Raw genomic sequence first — 13,335 nt, 5'->3', positions numbered from 1 at the left:
TGCAAATGAAAAAATTGTTCTAGTCGTGATCTTTAAGGTAAAAGTGATAAGGACTACTTTACGGCTACTTTACAGTAGAAAAGATTAAATGAGATACCTTATTTAAAAGTATACAGCAAGTGGCAACTTCTACTATTTTCATAAATATTTACACCTTTATAATGTCACAGATTTAGAAACTAGGGCATGAAAAGAGTAAATGGTTTTTCCCAAAATCTATTGTTTCTTTCAAGAAATAAACAAAAAAACTTAAGTTACTTCAAAATAAGTATATTAAAATAATAATAATATTGATATCATTTCCTACATTTACAAAGGAGTTCCACTTTTAGAAACCTCATGTATCTTCTAATGAGGTCCGTTTTTGTTTTTCTACCTGCCTGGTATAAACATTAGACCTTTTTTTTTTTTTTTTTTTTTTGAGACAGTCTTGCTCTGTTGCCAGACCGGAGTGCAGTGGCATGATCTCAGCTCACAGCAACCTCCGCCTCCCGAGTTCAAGCAATTCCGCCTCCCGAGTTCAAGCAATTCCCCTGCCTCAGCTCCCAAGTAGCTGGGATTACAGGCATGCGCCACCACGCCCGGCTAATTTTTTGTATTTTAGTAGAGACCGGGGTTTCACCATGTTGGCCAAGACGGTCTCGATCTCCTGACCTCGTGATCCGCCCGCCTCAGCCTCCCAAAGTGCTGGGATTACAGGCGTGAGCCACCGCACCTGGGCAAGCATTAGACTTTCAAACCAAATTTAGATATAGTGTTTATAAGAACTCATGGTGTATCTCTTCAGAACCTGGCATCTTGAAACCAAGATCTGGTAAACAGAAACATCAGTAAGGGGGCCTTTGATAGGGGAATACTGAATTGCAAGCCTAGTCAGTGACATAAAGCTTTTCTCATCAATTTCTTACCCACAGAAAGCCCTATGTCCTCCAACTCTTTGTATCTGTCACTTAGCTTGACCACCCTCCTGCTTTCTCTCTACTAGAAGAGTTATCCATCCACAAAGAATGCTAAAATGTCACTGTTGTAATCAAACAACACAGAAACAAATAAAATGCTAATGTGTCACTTTTACTGTCATCAACAAATGCTGATAAATTATTGGATATAAGATTGAAATTTTTGGATACAATAAGCTGAAAATGGGCTGTAAATTCTAATACTGAGACAAGTTAAGAAAATATCTTTGATAATATTCTAAATACAAATATGAACTGCTTAAGTCCTCATCTTGAATCCTTTATATTTAGCATAGTACAAGCATATGACCATGCACTGACTATTAAACTGTAGTATCTACAGTTTGTAACTATTTAGTGGCTGCAACAGCTGACATTTCATGGTATTCAATAGTAAAACTAATGACAAAATCTATCAGTAATCTAGTATAGGACATTTGGAAACCATTATATTTCTCCTAGATAAAAGAAATAAATAAATGAATTAAAACATATGGGAAAATTCAATATCTGAATGTTATCTATAAACATATGGAAAATATGGAACCATTGCTGAATAGAATTAATACTGCTTTAACAGAATAATATTTTGGTAAGGCCGAAAAATACTGAATACCTTTTGTTCCCATTATTTATGCATTTAAGGACTGTTCCCTTTATTACATGTATGTGGGTCAAGTCAGAGTTATCTTAAGACTTTCCCTTATCTGAACTTTTATACCATGTTACCCAGCCATTGTTTATTAAATATCACTTTCTGCTTTATAGTTATTTTCGAAGCTCTTATTTTCCCTACCAGATTCTTATTTTTTTTGAGGACAAGGTATATCTATCTTGATTAAGTTTGGTAGATTTCACTAAGCCTAGTGTGGTATTTTTTCACAATATGTATTCACTTATAAATCAACTTTATATGATAAAATAATATTTCAAGTCAGCAACGTAATGCTTATTTCATAGAACTAAATATGTCCCCATAAATCTAGACTCTTCTTAGCTCTCTAAAACAAGTTCATTTTTAGTTAATAGCTTCCAAACTTTTAAAAGTGAAAATGTAGGAAAAATCCAGTGTCAAATACAAATTTTTGGAAAACTACTTTGGAGAAAGACATCTCTTCATTTTGTGAATTTAGCTAAAGTGGGACTGGAATGGAGTTGACATCAGCATGGACATCATCACTGGTATTTAGATTTCACATTTACCACAATTCTTTTTAATAGTATGATATTATTTAACATTCAGGTGATTGAATAAATTGGCATTGTCTTGGGGAAAGTTATATGTTCATGCATGCGTTACATACAAATTGTGTGTTCACACTTCACAGGAGTATGTATTTTGCATACCTTTATCAACTATTATTCACCTCTTTTGGTATATAAAACACACATCTCTCAGTTTCCTAAAACAATGTCAAAAGAGATGGTGGTTTTTCTTTTGGAGCATATGAGCATGATATTATTTCAGAAACGTCTTCACCTTTTTGGAATAATTGATCTCTGTGGAAAAGCAATTCTCTACTCTGCCCAATATGGCTACATTTCGTTTTGAGATTAATATTTCCTGAACTGTTTTAACAAAGGATAATCATAGTAACCTAGAGAACATAATCAAAAACAGTAAAAAAAGAACCAAATGTGTAAGACCTAATTCTCCTAACACAAATATTTCAAGATGTGTGTTACACACATTTTTACAGATTTCACAGGCACATATGATGAGATGCCTCTCTAAAAACATGAATGATTATCTGAAAGAGATGTTCTGGATCTGTTATGAAAAAAAACTAGTAATATGTAGAAAACTATAACCATATATTTGCTATTTTTTTCCTCAAGGATATATCTGTAATGCTTATATAAATGTTTATTTTTTACAACATGAAAAACACTAAGTAAAAACTGATTTCTCTACCTCAAATTTAAAAACAAAAAATATGTCTAGAGACAGTTAATGCCATATGCCAATAGCTCTTCTTGAATCCTCTGCCTTGCAATCAATAATTCTCCAACCATTAGTGAATATGCTCCATGACTCATCAGAAACAATATACAAAGTTAATGGGGATCATTCTTCCCCTCACCCTCCACACACGCACTGACACTAATGGAAGCTATGCCTCACATAGTGGAAGACAGATTCAAGATGGCACCAAGCCGAGAGGCAACTCTTCTTGAGGCTCTATATACAAACTAGCTCCCTCCCCACAAAGAATCCACAACATCCATTTTGCATTTTTTGGCATCCTTCAAGAAAATAATAGTAAGCATACTTTATATGGCTAGAAAAGAACCACATTTTTTTCAGCTTAACACTCACTGTGAATGGCAAAATGTACTTCAGTTATGAAAATATCTGAAAGGAATGTTTCCAGGACCTATGCCATTGTGCTTTGTTTACCAGTCAGATGCTTTCTCAAGAATGTGTTCAAATTATAAAGACAGTGTCTCCATGTATAGAAATTCTTCAGAGCCCATGTTACGGTAGAAACACATTTTCACCTTTGCTAATATTCAAAACAATACCCTCCTATCTGCAGGTAAAAATCTTTCATTCTTATGAATTCAGCAATCTTTTATTAACATTTGCTCAGGACTTTGGATTTGGTTTTTTTTTTTTTAATTTTCTAAAGAAAGTTCTAGCAAAAGAAAACACATATTAAGTATTTGAAGATAATTGCTATTTACTAAAATCTCTATTTTAAAATAATTTTAGTGACTCGTTTATGTTTGGTAACTTCAGGACAATGATAACTACAGTGTCTCTAAAATGTTCCTAAGTAACAATCATACTCTATTTTGGCCTTTGAGAGGTGTTAAGACTCATTCTCTAATTATAAGTTTTTCTCTATTATTACTACCTCACCATCAAATCTCTAAACTAAATAGCAGCTTTGAGGAAATAAAAATAGATGTTAGGTGGTGTGTTTTCTCAAATTTTGGTTACAATGGATAAGAAAGATGAGGTATTTCTATGTATAATAAAATAAGCCAATTTTATTGTTTTGACCAGCAAAATCTTTAAGCTTTCTCCCAGAATATTGTTTTCCTGCTTTATCCTAGAACAACACTGTCCAAAATAAATACAATGTTAGCCACATTTGTTATATTTTCTAGACACCATGAAAGTGAGAGAGAGAGAGAGAGAGAGAGAGAGAAAGACAGAAAAGAAACAGGGGAAGTTAATCTAGTAAGATCTATTAGAACCAATATATCAAAAATTATCATTAAAACATATCATAAATATAAAAACATTAATCAGATGTTTTACATTCTTTCCCTCATACAAAGTTTTCAAAACCCGGTAGTATTTTACACTTCTCAATCTGGACAAGACACATTTCAAGTGCTCAATAGCCACATGTGGCTACTGTACTGGACAGCACATTCTAGATTTCCAAACATATGAAGCTTTTTGGCCTAAAAAACCATACACTTTAAAATCTTTCTATGTCACATTCTCTATGATCCATATGGTTGATGGGATTTTATTTTGGGCCAATCACTTCGTGAACCTATTTCACTTCTTTCCTCCACTCTTTTGACTCTCATATCTACTACCCACCCTAATGCCTTTGCTTACAGAATTTTAAAAACGCAATCACCTATTCTTTTCAGCTTCTCCTAAGCAAGACCTGAGATGTTCCCTAATCTGCACATCTATCACCAAGCAGAAAGCCAGAAGGTGCAGCAAGATTATTTATTCTCTGTTTCCATAAATAGATCTATCAAATACAGGCCTAATGTATGGCAACAGTGACAAATGCAAGGGCATTTTTTTTCTTATAAGGAAGATAAAGCATTTTATATAACAAAGTAACACACCCTTCCTCAATGAGAAATACAATTTTCAATGAGAAATATAATTTTACTCTTTTTTTTCCCCCAGGAGAAATTTTGGGTTAGTCTGTTCTTGTTCTGGAACAAAACCCAGTGTTTCATTTCATAGGAATTCTGTGCCCAAAGGAAGAACAGAATGTTGGAATCAAAATTTAATGAATTCAACTTGGAGTCTAACTTTGCCTCAAATGTGGAAATGTAAACACAAGCAATAATATCTCAAACCATATAACACTTCAGTTTCTCTTTGGCATGACTGCGCAGAGTACCACACTTGATGTGTATCTACACACAAATTTGTTCACAGCTATATAAGGAAAAAAATTAAACTAGGCATATGTGAGTTTTTTCTGAGTCTCTTAGTAATAATGAAATCTATTATGTCTTAAGTGACACTATAATTATAGATGAACAGGTTTTCTGTTGCTGACCCAACCTGTTCCTTAAAACACAAAAGGCAACTTTTGTAGTCTTCAGCAAGGAAACCCCCCATTAAACAAATAAGACTAAAAAACCTATGCCTACATTTTCAAAGAAGACCTAACAACATAGTAATAATAATAAAGTAACTCCCATGCAAATACACAAAACAGATAAAAACTAGAACATTAGGATTTCTAGAAAAGTTAAGCCGTAGTTGTCACCAACTTTAAGAAAGCAAGATACAAGCGACAGCGATGTGCATTCTCAGGCTACAAAATAACTTATTCAGTGCCTCTATCTATAACTACATCTAAGACATTCTAAGTATTGAACTGCACATTCCTGGGATAAATTTTACAGTCGTTGAACTTTCATTTTCTGTCTGGGTGATAATATTTTATCTCAACAGCAAGGAGAAACACCAACACACTTAGGAACCCACACAGAGAGATAACTGTGGAGTGGCTCTCTTGTGCTGATATAGAATACTTAGGTACTAAACACCCTCTGTGTATAAACAGACACTGTGTTCGAACCCAGGAGGAAGGGACACAGCGTCCACCGGTGTAGTATTTCAAAACACGTTGCAGAGGGTCCGAAAGTCTAAAAGCATTAATTATGACTTCTCTCCTAGCGTATTAATTTAAGAAACTCCTCAGAGTATATGGCAGAGTTTGCCATCCATCCGCTATGACTTGTGCCTGTGCTGGGGGGCACACAAAGTGAAGTCAGCGGCAACAACCTTTCTGGCAGCTTCTTAATTTTAATCCTGGGGAGACATACTCCACGGAAATACACCCCAGAATCCCAACAGCCGCATACTCTCCCGGCCCCAGAGAGCCTTAAGAACACAGTATTACTCTGGCAGCAACACCCCTGTAGTTGTAAAGTGCTGTGCGAGGGGAAGGCATAAGCGCCACCATATACCTGCTCGTGTTACAGGCTCCGAAATCAAAGTATTCTCACATGACACATTACTACCAATAACAGATTCCGGCTCCGTTTAAAAAAAAAAAAAAGGGGGGGGGGGCTACATATTTGTCCTGCTTTTGTCTAAAAACCAGAACCCAAGTACTAACTAGTTTTCATTCTTTTCAACCTTTCATGAAAGCAATTCAACCAATTGCGGCTCCACCCAAAGAGCTTCTATACTTACTTTTCTTACAGTTTTTGAGTGACGCACTACAAAACGATGAAAAAAAAAGGAAGAAGAAGAAGAAGAAAAGGAGGAGGCAGCCCTCTCCTACAGGGCGTCTTCCGCCCTGTAAACTTGGCAAAAGGCAAAGTGGCCTGAAATACAGCACTCTCCATATAAGGCAGCCCAGCTAAACATGTCATGCGTAATTTATGGGTAGCAGGCAGAGAATTAACCTTTGCGTGCACATATTTGGCCCAGATGAAAACCGGGCGGGATGGCAGCCCCGGGGCCAGGGATGCGGGAGCCGCCGGGAAGACCCGCGCGCCGCTCGCCTCGGAGGGACTCACACCTTCCCCCGACAAAGGTCATTAAGTTGTGAGTACACTTGCACGCACCTGTTTCTCTTCTCGCCCCCCTTTTTCTCCCTGGGTCCCGCTGGGCTGCCAAGCCGTGCGCCGGCTGCGCCGTGACAGCGTCCGCAGAGCCCGCGGCAGGGAAGGGCGCAGGAGCGGCTGCGGCTCACCCTCCCGCCTTCCCCCGGGCAGGAGGTGCTGAGGGACGCGAAACCAACCACCGCGCGCGGCCCGCCCCTGCCCGGGAGAACGGCGGCCGGCGAGCACCTCCTCGCACTTCCTCCTTCAGCCACGGGCTGACCCGCCGGAGTCCGAACAATGAAGCGCGGCGGACCGGCGCGGGGAAACCGTGAAAATGGAAACTTACCTCTCACATTTTTTTTTCAGAGGCGGCCCCACTGTCGACCGAGTGCCCAAGGCATTGTGGGAGTCATGATTCCAAGATGCCCGCGACGGAAAATGGAACTTGTCAGCTCCTTGTCATGGGAGCATCGTGGGCGCCACAACTCATTCAGCTGCAGTGAAAAGACTGTTGCATGTCGGTGTGCAGCCTCTTATCGCCGAGGTCTGGCTTCCGCTGCTGCTGCGCGGCCCCTCCCCCGCCCGCCCAGCCCCACCAGGAAGCCCAGGGCGGACTCGTCGAGCTTCTAATGCACGCGGCGGCGAGAAAAACGCTCTTCAACTTTCCGCCGGCGCCCTCCTGCGCTTCCCCGGGCCCCAAGGTCGCCTGTCAACCGGACAGAGTCCGCAAGGGCGGGTCATGGGCGCTCGCCCCGCGGCGCCGAGAGCAGGAGGAAGCCGGAGCCCGCGCGGGCGCCGTGGATCCCCTCGGCCTCCCGTTGGTATCTTCCATCTCATGCGTTCAACATTGTAACCTCGCGGCGGGCGTGCAGACCGGACGCCCTCCCGCTACTTCTGCCGACTAGCTGGGCACACCCGTGGGTTCGTTTTGAAAGAGGCCCTTGCACCGGGCTTTGCAAGGAAGCCGGCAATGTTAGATTGAAGGTTAGAAGCCGATTAGACTAGAATCCTGCGATCTGGTGAGACTGCCGCCTTAAAATGCACCAAACAGTTTTTGAACCTGGAGGGCTAACAGGCGGGAAAAACATCTGCAAGACTGCCACTGTGTATTTTTCTCAAGTGACAGGCTATCCACGGTTTTGGAATTCCTTAGTGAAACTGTCACACAAGCACAAACACTCACATGTCAGCTTTCCTTCTAGTTTGTAAATATTTGTAATTTACAAGCCACTGTATTCCCAACTTTGCACCATGTGATTTAGAGAAAGCAAACTCCCTCTTTAAAAATAATATGTTACTTTCTGAAATACCGGGATATTCCACGGCAAGTAAGCCATATTGTCGCCAGAGCAAATAAACCGCAGCACCGTATCATAATTCACTGGGTGCTATAAGCTGTAACTTGGCTTCGCTTTGAATGGAAAGAATCCTGAACGTCTGTGATGTGATGAAGTTTTGGAGACTGGGGGCAGGATTTCCTTTGAATGTAAGGAATTCGGATAATTTGTTCAAGGAAGATTCTAATGAAAAACGTTTGTCCCATGTTTGTTGGGACAAAAATGCTGGATATGGTACAACATTCTTCCTGCAGGTTCAGTTTTGTTGAAGAGAGTGAGGCCAGCTCGAGGTGAAGGAAAAACATCAGAAAGGTGCTAAAGTGCAGAAATATCTTCCAGAGGCACTAATAGCCGACTTGAGTTCTTGACCTTTAGCTAGATCCACAAAGCACTGAGTTAAAATTGTACACTGATCCCTTCCAGAACAAATTAATTAATTAAATGGTGCCTCTTCCCAGCGTTAATCGTTTAAAAGGACTCAAGTACCTACACAGTTTAAGCAAACTAAAAGAACACTGACACTTTCTCAGAGAACAGGGATGGGAACTTTCTATCTGCCCATTAGTATCCCACCCCAAGCTACAAAGACTTCCATTCCTCTTATTAAGCATTCAGCAACTACATTTAGTACCTACTATACCAGTGATGCAAGAATGGATAAGACAGTCCCTACACTCAAGGATAACACCTCTACTAGGTGAGAGACAAACCGATTAATTCTGCATAAGGGATAAGTGCTATATGTTGGAAGCAATCCAATGAGGGCTCTGAGGATGGCGAAGGAAGGGTTCCTGGAGGATTTACATTTAACTGGTGCCTTGAAAGGTGTGTGGAAGTTGGCAAGATCAAAAGGGAGTAGAGTCCAGGTGGAGAAAAGAGCAGGGCAGGCTGGATGACATGGCTCACAACTGTAATCCCGGCACTTTGGGAGGCCATGGAGGGAGGATTGAGGCCAGGAGTTTGAGACCAGCCTGGGTGACATTAAAAGACCCTGTCTCAAAGAAAACGAAAAGAGCAGGGTATATACAAGGGGCCTGCCAGCCTTCTCAGACTTTCTGTGAGAAGCCAGGGGAGGGTAGTAAGGGAGAGTGGCTGGAGATGACGCTAAAAGTAGGTCTGTGTTAATCTAACGAGTCTCAACTTTACTGTCAAAACTAATGAACTAGGAAAGTTTAGGCAGCAAGGGCCAGAGATGGAGTCTGGACTTGTATTGCAGAAAGTTCCTGTGATGGCAGCTTGGAGGGTGAATGAGAGTGTGGGATGGAGGGGTGAATGGGTGTGGACAGACTGGAAAAATGACTCATGCAGGGAATGAGGAAGGGAGGAGCCTTGGGAGACTCTCAAATCCCTGGCTTAGCCTACTGAATTGCTTGCTACTTGCCTTTTTATTTCTTCATTTTGCCTCCCATTGTCTGTGATATTAAAGGCCTAACTTCTTAGTGGAGCAAACTTTGCATCTGCTAGCAGGTTGGTGCCCTAGCTAGCTTCCATGCCCCTCTGCTTAGAATGCCTGCAAACCACTAAGGACTAATCCTAGTGGTAGAAATTTATTTTCAATTGTTCTCAAACCTTTGTAGAATTCCAAGTTAGAACTGTGGTGTTCTTTTTTCATGTGGGTTAGAAAATTTGCTGTTTGGAGCAACATGGTGAAACACAGGACTTTTGAACCTGCTCATGGTGCAAAAGGGGAAATTATGTTTCTACTTCAACACTGGAGGAGGGGGGAACTTCTGGGAGCAAAAGAGAAATTGAAACTGAGATGAGACATGTTTTTTACTCCATGACAGAATACAAAGAAATACAAGGATGATCCTTTAATGTTAGAAACAGTAGAATAACCATCCTGGTAAATAAAAAAGAAGAGAAAAAATGTTATTTTGCATTAGATACAGAAAAAAAGGATAGCTAAGAAAACTCATAAAGCAATGGTCAATCTATAACTTGAGTCCAAATAAATTGTGATATAACACTACATTACCACTGATTTGGCCTAATTTACTATCATTAATAACATTATAACATGAATGATAATATTTAAAATTTTAAAGCACTGTAACAAACACCAGATCATATGTTAAAACTATGCAATCATGTTGTCAGCTTTCAACTGCCACTAGCATCCTACCACATTTCAAACTATGGAAATTACTAAAAAATCATTATTGTAATAAAAAGTTAATAATTCCTCATTTAGAATACCATTGATATTCCCTCAGTGCCAGGAGAACATTATGGTTTCTCCTGTTTCTGTGAAGTGTATAGTCTACAGGTTCATAAGTGAGTATATCCATGAGTATAAAAAGAAGGTCATTTATGGGTGGAGAGGGAAATTATAGAAAACAATTTCAGGTAAAATAAACTACATTTTCAGATAAAGGAAAAAGTATTCACTGCAGGTTCCTGAAATATTTCAGTCCATTCAAGTTTTAATTGTACCAATGAATCTCAATAGAAATACAGTTAAGGAATATGGTTTTTATAGATAATGTCAGCTCCTTGTTTACCAATAATAAAGATAAAGATAATGGCAGCATTTATCTTTTTCAGTCCAATGGGGATATTTAAGGTACCTATGTAAGTGTGTGAGTGCCTGTGTGAATTGTGACTTACTTCTTCTGCATACCACATTCATAGCTCAATAAGCTCTCACTGCCTCTGCAATATAATTTGTCTTTCCTGACACACACACACACACACACACACACACACACACACACTCATACACACGAATCACCTAAATAAAAATATCTCAAGGAGGTATACTCTTTTAAAATACTATTTTTATTATACCAAGATAAAAATAATTGAAAGATGGTCTCAAAACCAGAACCTAGTCTCATGTCCTGTGCTTCCTAATCAATATTTAAATATAGATGGTCAAGAGAAGATGACTCTAAAAGGCAATCAAAAGTCGCAAACATTCTTGTATGGAGAATCAAGTTTAAGTAGATGCATTAAATGTATCACATTAAACTTCACAACAGGGTTGAGGAGAGAGGTGAGACCTTTTGTAGCCTTCTTTTGTGGAATTCAAACTTGTTCAGATATTTGAATACATATACTTGAGAGAAAGAATTACACGAATTTAGTTTATCTTCAAGGACCTTTATATATTTCGTATACAACACAATTTCTTTGTGCTCATTATTTAAAAATTAAAATATGTATTCTAATAGATACTATGTATACATTTGATATATAATACAATATATTGTATGTATAACATGTATATTGCACATGAATGTGAAAATATATAAAATCAATATATTTGCTACTAAATGTTTATAAAATTTAACACAGTTAAATATTATGCATTTCTCAAGTTATTTTACCTAAAAGTTGAATCTATATCTTCAATATCATTATTTTAGGATCTGGCAATAGAGAGACAGTAAGCAAATACATTTTGAAATTAAAAGTTCAAAATCATAGAATTTTAGCATTGAATGGAATGTTAGAGAGCATCTGGCCTTGTTCCCTTGTTAAACCAGAGGAGTGCATTATATAAGGAACTTGGCACCATGGCAGAGCAGAACTGACATCAGTGTCTTCTGACTCTCTCAGGCCATTCATTTTCATTGTCGTTTTTTTGTTTGTTTGTTTTTGTTTTTTTGTTTTTTTGCTTAAAGACAATGAGGACAAGAAGAAGCTCTAAAATAGGCCTAACAGTTCCCCCAGTTTAATGTGAGGAGGTGCTACATTAGATTTCCAAGAGTATAGTTCTTCCTTCCTCCATTTCTTCCTTCTTTCATTTTCTTCCTTCTTTTATTCTTACTATTTTTCATCCTTCCTTCCTTCTTTCCATACAGAAAACACTTTTCACACAATGACTCTATTCATTTCACAAACATTTATTGAGCATCCGCCATGGCTAACTCCTATTCTAGGTACTGTGGTTACAGAAATGAACAGCACAGATAAACCACTTCCCTCAAAGGGGTTTCATTCTACTAGGGGGAGACAAGCAACAAAAAATAAGTCAAAAATAAAAAATAAAAGATAAACATATGAGGTAATCTCAGATGGAGATAAGTGCTATGAAATAAAATAAAGCAGGTTAGGGGGATTTGGGAGAGGAGGTTGTGTGAAACAGGATGGAGGACTGAGCTGGTCATATACAGGCAAGGTTCTTGGTGAAGTGAGGAATAACTGGGGAAAGAGCATTCAAAGCAGTGGATACTGCATGGCAAGAGCCCTAAGGCCTGAGTTCATGGTATGGCTAGAGAGCCAACGGTCAGCAAAAACTACCTAACCTCAAGGAGCTTACAGTCAAGAAAGAGGGAAAAAATGAATCTCCATTAAATTAATCACACTCAAAATGCAAAGCTACAACCATGATACTTTTCCTCACTGGGAACCATTGAAGTGTTTGATTATGTTAGAGGCAGGGGTGGGATGGGGTGATGGAACATTATCTAAATTTTGTTTTCACAAAGATAACTAGATAACTCGACTGCTGTGTAAAGGCTGATAGTCTAATCTCAGAAGAGAGTGCATGAATTGCACCACTGCTGAGAATGAGAGCAAACCAAAAGTGAGCTCTGTCTAGGAGGGCAACAGACAGCAAATAGCTGGGGACCCAGCAGCAGAATGTGATTTGGTTGAAGACCCTCAGCAGTGGGGTACAGCAAACCTTAGAACATTACATCTCAGAGTTGAAGAGAAGCCATAAGACTCGTGATCCTCGAGATAACATACCTTGAGGGAAGGGAGATGTGGTATGCCTGTTTGTATGTGACTTATTTATTATTTGGAGTCAACACAATATAGAAAATTCGAAATTAGTGAAGGTAGAATATTTTTACATCAGCAGTGTTTCCAGTTCCCAGAGATAGGGAACTGTTTGTATTACAATTTATTTCCTTCTAGGCTTTTCCAATGCATTTTAAAAAGCATAGTTAATATTGTACTATATATGCAATTTCTTTTCTAAATTTAATCTTTTAAGACAATCTTATAAAACAAAGGCCACCCCCCCATGTCATTTATATATAATCTTCATTTTTCATGAGGTAATGGAAGCTGGAGAGTTGGCCCTTGACCAAAGCCTTGCAGCTAACAAGAGGACAAGCCTCCTGCCCCACAGTGTTTCACAGCTAGTACCCCAAGCTCCTGAATTCATCTGTCTAATGTGTAATATATTTATAAACACTCTACCTGGGATATATGCATACCTTCTACTATGGACTGTTATTAAAGACAAGTAAATATGCAATCGTGGTCTTTCAATAAATTAAACAGATATAAAAATAAATATAGAATAC

General features: G+C 38.8%; 1 protein-coding gene across 19 annotated transcripts in view; it reads right to left on the bottom strand.

Annotated features, from left to right (window-relative positions):
- Positions 1-13,335, bottom strand: part of MBNL1 (muscleblind like splicing regulator 1) — a 219,744-nt gene that overhangs the window by 190,324 nt on the left and 16,085 nt on the right. For 11 of the 19 annotated variants that reach the window (XM_032173890.2, XM_032173892.2, XM_032173876.2 and 8 more), the window contains exon 1: positions 7,081-7,245. The exons of 3 other annotated variants lie outside the window; for them this stretch is intronic. The gene's annotated coding sequence lies outside the window, so the exon portion shown is untranslated. Of the gene's footprint in view, positions 1-6,378; positions 7,246-13,335 lie in introns of those variants that run through there. 5 more of the 19 variants (XM_032173874.2, XM_032173883.2, XM_058426392.1 and 2 more) reach the window with 4 other exon arrangements.

This window comes from Hylobates moloch, unplaced genomic scaffold (genome assembly GCF_009828535.3).
Source record: "Hylobates moloch isolate HMO894 unplaced genomic scaffold, HMol_V3 SCAFFOLD_13, whole genome shotgun sequence".
Taxonomy (NCBI): Eukaryota; Metazoa; Chordata; class Mammalia; order Primates; family Hylobatidae; genus Hylobates; species Hylobates moloch.
This window is presented reverse-complemented; position numbering and strand designations above follow the sequence as displayed.